This window comes from Marmota monax, unplaced genomic scaffold (assembly GCF_021218885.2).
Source record: "Marmota monax isolate L192 unplaced genomic scaffold, Marmota_monax_Labrador192_F-V1.1 WCK01_AAM20220418_F8-fsc00025, whole genome shotgun sequence".
Classification (NCBI taxonomy): Eukaryota; Metazoa; Chordata; class Mammalia; order Rodentia; family Sciuridae; genus Marmota; species Marmota monax.
This window is the reverse complement of record NW_026691950.1, coordinates 14162910-14169307: the sequence shown is the minus strand read 5'-3', so window position 1 is coordinate 14169307 and position 6398 is coordinate 14162910.

The window sequence follows — 6398 nt, the reverse complement described above, 5'->3', positions numbered from 1 at the left end:
TTAAATAAAATGATTATGTAGATGTGTCAGTCACTGTTCAGATATTTCACACCTCGGGGATGTAATATAAGAAAATGGCAACAGACCAGGTGCAGTGGCACACACCTGTAATCCCAGTGGCTCAGGAGGCTGAGGCAGGAAGATCAAGAGTTCAAAGCCAGCTTCAACAACTTAGTGAGGCCCTAAGCAATTCAGCGAGAACCTATCTCTAAATAAAATGCAAAAAGGGCTGGGGATGTGGCTCAGTGGTTAAGCACCCCTGAGTTCAATCTCCAATGCCAAAATAAAATAAAATAAAATAAAATATATGGCAACAAAGGTATTGGAAACTCTGGCTACAGGGAAAGTGGCAGGAATTGCAGGCAGCTGCTGTAGCCCTGAGAGGAAGGAAAGCAAAGGGAGGAGCATGCAGCTATCCAGAGCCCATGAGCACACACTTGCTATGACTGTTGGAACTGAGAGCCCTGCCATCTGTTGCTGTTGTAAAACAAGTATCTCCAAACTCGATGGCTTAAAACAACACACATTTAGAACTGCGTTGTTTCTGTGGGTCAGGAGTCTAGCCATGGCTTCCCAGGGTCCTTCCACTTCTTCAGGTGTCTCAGAGGTTACAAGCAAGGTAGGTGTTACTCTGAAGGCTCAAGGGCAGAGGGATACCCTTTCAGGAGCATGTAGCTGTTGGCAGGATGCAGCTCCTTGTGGGCTCTTGGACAGAGTCGTCCCTGTTTCTTGCCACATGGATCTCATGAACATGACAGCTTGCTTCAACAGAGCATGCAGGCCAAAAAGCATAGAATCTGCTGGCAAGACGGGAGTCAAAACCCTTCCACCCTAGTTCCAGAAGGGCATCCCTCCACACCGCCATATTCTAACGGTGGCGGGTTACTTAAGAACAGGGAATTGCACAAGACCATGAACACCAAGAGGTGAGGATCAATGGTGGCATTTGGGAGGCTACTGGCCACAGGTGCTTGGCAGGAACTCGAGTTGCCACGGACGATGCTGGAAGCAGCACAAATGCTGTTGGAGTGCCAGTCACCCATGGCACCAGCCCCTGCTGCCTATATATCGATGACAAATGGCCTTTCCAACCTGTCACCAGTGCTTCCACTGGCAAACAGAAACTGAAGTCCAACTACCAAGGGAGCCAGAAATGCATTTCCTGTTGTGTCCAGCTGCTTGCAATTCCAAAGACAGGAAATGAAGGAGGGAAAAGGACAAACCACAGGCAAAGCTGGCCCAGTGGGAAATGGCCATTTCCAGTTGGTTCTGGACTGTTCTTTTGGAGCCTAACCCATCCCTTCTCAGTCTAATCAGCTCATGCCCAGTACCTCCTGCTCTCTGTGAAGGCCCCACTCACCACCCCTTCATGGGACTCCCGTGGACCTGCTTTCGCAGACTACGGCTCCATGTTCCCATCCTTTCCTGTTTCTTGCCTTTTCACTCCCTTCAAAGCTCAGCTGTTCCCTGCCCTTGCCTTCTCGGGGTCTTATCTTTGCCCAGTTAGCACCAGATGACAACAGAGAGCCTTTAAATTGATTCAATTCGACAAAGTCTATGACATAGATGCTCTGTTTCAGACATTATGCTGGATGCCAGGGATGCAGAGGTAGAAAAGAAACAGTTCCTGCCCTTGAAGAGGATGCAGTTATGCCAGGGACACTGATGTCTGTTACACTGCGTGATAAGTGCTCCAACAGAGGCACATTCTGACAGATTGATTGACAAGCCATCCAGATCTTTCCTCAATTGGCTGCAGGCTATCTGTACTCTTGGTTCTTGCTGGGGGGAAAAAATGCAAGTTTTCTCAGCCATACAATCCTTATCAAATATATTAACAAAAAATAATTTATGGAGGTTCTAAAAGATAAGCAGCCCATTTATTACTGTAGATATTCTGAAATTATGCTTCATGCACAATTCAACCGAAAAAAATCTAAAAAAAAAAAAAACTTAATGTGATATAGAACTTTGGTTTCACACCTCAATGGAACTGCTTTATTTCAGCTGTGCTTGGGTTTCTCATCTTAAGTAACATTCAGAAACAGCTCAATGAAATTAAACACGTCCTCCCTACATCATCCATGATCCCAGATTTGGGAAGAGCTTTCTCAGAACAGTTCATTTATTTTTATCTTATGACACACCCAAATCTTACCACTCACTGTTTCCATTTGGGCTTTAGCTCCAGAAACTTAGAGCAAAATGTGTAGCTCTCTCCTTGCAACTATACACAAGTAGGTGGTGGACATTTATTTTATTGCCCTTGTTTTCCCCCTGAATCCAAGTCCTCTTTATTCTTTTGTTGGTAAGATATTTTGAGTTCTCTGTAGAATAAGGAAGTTTTGTCAATTACAAGTAAATTATACAGGTGTACTTAACGGTGCTATTTCAACTTGAAAGGAAAGATCAAGAAAATCATAGAAAGAAGCAATATTTGGTCTGAGCTTTGGAGAATGACATTTATCCAGTCATAGAAGGTCTTTGCATGTCAGCAAAGACTTGGAGACACAAAAATGCATGTGAGTTTATGCACCAGACATAAAGGAAAGGAGATGTAGCAACTGTACATTTATTTATTATTCATGCATTATCCCTCCAAGTTGGAAGAGGACTTTACCTGTTAAAATGCATCCTTATGCTGATAAGCACTTAAGGAGTAATGCTAATAATAGCAGTTTCCAACAAGAGAGAAAGAACATTTGTTGATCAAATAAACCTTTTTCTGTTTATCCACATTATAGGGGCTTCCTACTCTGTGTTAAGTTGGCTAACCTAGACACTTGGCCATCAAGAATAATAAGATGGGCTCTATATGTATAATTTGTGCTCTATATGTGTAATAAGAATTGTAATGCATTCCACTTTTGTAGTGTATTTTTTAAAATAATAATTTTAAAAAAGAATGATATGAAAGGTCACAGGCCTCTCCCAGAGTGGGAATAGCCAAGGTAAAACCAGAGAGCCAGTTCCCAAAGCCAGTTCACCATCCTCTGCTCCTGCAAAGCCACTTTCTGGCCTGACCAAGGCTGATTTAAAGAAAAGACTATGAGCTGTTGCACATGGAGAGAACACAGCGGCCCTAGTGTTTGGTGCCCACAAGATGTTAGTAGATCACCTGCCCCTCTCCAATCCTCATTTCCCCCTTATAATTTGGATCTCTGAGAGCTGCTGTTTTTAGCTGATCCCATTATTTTATAATCCCACCTGCTATTTTGACAATCTGTTACATTCATTAATTTTTACCATCTACAAACCATCTATATACATCATCATAGACTCTCAGTAGCTAGAGATGATTTTAAAAATGAGTAATTCATCATGTTTCAGACAGGAAATTAAGGCTTGAAATGTAGAGGTATGAATAATTTTAGGTACTTGATTTCTTTTTTTCTGGCAGGTATCACAATTATTCAGGCAGCTCAAAATGTCATGTGAAAATGTCAGTCAACACAGTAACAAATCTAGCTTTTAAGTGAGTCCCCACCAAGGCAACATGCAAACAGCAATTTGCTGGAATCAACATGTGAAAAACATCAGGCTATTTGAGGATTTGGGTGATTTCCAGTCTGAAAAGTGGCCTATTTGAGAAGAAAGGATCATCGCCAGGAAGAAATTAACTGAGCAATGGCTTTTGGTCTTGAATAGGTAAATTTCAAGGATTTTAAGGATTGCTTTTTACAAGTACAAAGGAGAAAAATTGGGTTAACTCTGGTGGTGGTTTTACTATTAGTTTTTGGTGTGGTTTGGTTTAGTTTGGTTTTGGTATTGGTCACTTAACCACTGAGCCACATCCCCAGCCCCTTTTTTTATATTTTTATTTATAGACAGAGTCATGCTGAGTTGCTTAGGGCCTTACTAACTTTGCTGAGGTTGGCTTTGAACTTGTGATCCTCCTGCCTCAGCCTCCTAAACTGCTGGGATCACAGGTGTACACCACTGTGCCCAACTTACCGTTAGTTTTAACAGAGATCTTTAGGCCAACTTGGGACCCAACATAAAAGAAAGTGCCATGCGGGAACCACAGAGAGTACTGACGATAAAATGTGCCTCTTACCCCCAAAAGAGTCTGGTACTGGCCTAAACAAGCAGCGCTCTAAGTGTGAGCAAGGCGCCAGCCTAGAAAGGTAGGGTGGCATAAGGGAGCCGCAAGATACTAATTATTCTCTGCCCACAAGAAGCAGTGAGGCAAATAGCTATCGTGAAATAAGAATAAAAATGAGCCCTGTCATCAGAGTTCCATCCCTCAGATGCCTGAATTTTTGTATATTATTTTCACAAATCCCACATGGGACAGCACTGATTTCCCACCGCCCCTACGTTCACCAGCCACCTCCAACCACCATCACTAGTAAATCGCTTCCATGGGATCCCATGACCACGCCTTCCTGTATAGGTGTGCAGGTGAGAGGTAGGTCTTCCCCGACTGTGCCCTGTGCCTGAGAGTCATGCGCCTTTCAGTGTGGCCATTGGTGTGTTTGGCTGAGATGACGAATACTTAGAACGTGAATCAGTCACTGACTTTTTTATGCCAATCTTTGTGTGACAAAAATCCAAAAGGAGAGTTTTTACAATAAATAAAAACAAAATGCCAACATTTAGAAGAGTGAAGTAAATGAAGAAAGATTTCACTGAAAAAGTAACAGAATTGTCTTTAACATGTATTAAGGGGTGTTCAAAGTTTCCTACAATGAAAGAAAAACTTTAGAACAATGAAATACTATTTTCCCCCATAAGATTGGAAAGATTAGAAAATGTATATTACATAGTAAGGAAGAGGAAAAAACTAGTAGTTCATTAATTATTGGAGGGAATATAAGTTGTTATAATCTCTTTGTAGGGACTATACTTAAAAGTAATAACTATTAAAATTTTAAATCTATATATACTTCAGCCCTTCAGTCTTCCATGAAGATACTTGTTCTTCAAAAATACTATACATGAGGCCTTGGGATGTGGCTCTGTGGTAGGGAACTTGCCCAGCATGTGTGAAGCCCTGGGTGCCATCCCAGCATCACCAAAAAATTTTTTAAAAAACTATACATGAAAGCAAAAAATCAATTGCAAAGGATATTGATTGCAATATCATCATAACATAAACAGGATATATTACAAATGACAAGCAATATTTTGAGAACACTATGTCCAAGATTCTATACTATTACTAAAAGGGACAGAGTATCTCTCTATGAAAAGATGTCCAAGTTAAGTGAAAAAAAGGCTTAATAGTGTCATGGCAACACTTCATTATTTGTTCCCATTACCAGGTAAGCAAGGCCACCTCTAGGGCCCAGAACTCTTTACACAATCAAAGAAACCCACCTTCAGGCAGCCGGTCAAGGCAGTATAGGTAATATGAGGATGTCTGATAAGGATTAAAAGGAAAGTCAAATTCCTCAGGCAAGTATCTTAGTGTTCTAAAATTTCTATCTCATTGTGCCAAAAATACACTAAGGTTTGATCTTGCTCAGAAAGAAGAGATGGCTTGTTGGATAGGCCCTAAAACAGTGTCTTGTTTTATAATAAAAAATAAATGAAATAAAATAAAATGTAAAAGTCTTTCTTACTAATTGGTAGAAATATGCAACCAAATACTAACTATCAATAGTTCTTCAATAAATTGAACCAAAGATACAATTTAAATAACCAGTCCTTTTCAAAAAACTTCAACTGTCTTCTCTCATTACTTAATACAATCTTTTTTTCTTCCTGCTTTAAGAAAATGCTTTAACTTTCCTTCACTAAAACTCAGGTATCGAATAGCTTGTCCACAGCTCCCTGGGTGCTAGCTTAGGGCAGCAGCTATCAGAGTTCATTGATTTGCTGCTAGCAAATTGGAAGATTTAATGGTGTGACTTCTGTGTGTTGCTAGTTGATCAGGTCTCACTGGGGTCTCTCCAAATGGGAAAAGAATTGCTTTCTGCTAATCTCAGGCAGCAGCACTGCATTCACCTCCATTTCCTCGCTGATCTTAAACAGAAAGAAGACTGAGAAAGATTATGTTTCATTCCCCCACTGCGTCGACATAAAACCCAATTGCGGTCCCTTTCTGATCAACAAGACGTTACCTTGGCAACTACTTTGTACAGATCTGATTCTCCCCTCTTTGAAACTCATCATTTGTGTAAAAGTTATTTTGCCTCTTAATGACAACAAGGAGATGTTAGCCAGGCTGACTGCTTCCCTGGTACCTCCAAACAAAAGTTGTAAAGCTGGCAGCCCCAGGACCAAATTCAACACTCAGAAATGTTTGGTCCACACAAAACTTTTGGTTTTGTTGATTTTTTATATTTTATTTTATTTATTTATTTTTGGTGTGGTATTGAGGATAGGACTAGGCAAGTACTCAATTACTGAGGCACACCCCAGCCCTTGTTGATTATTTTTTTTGTTAATGT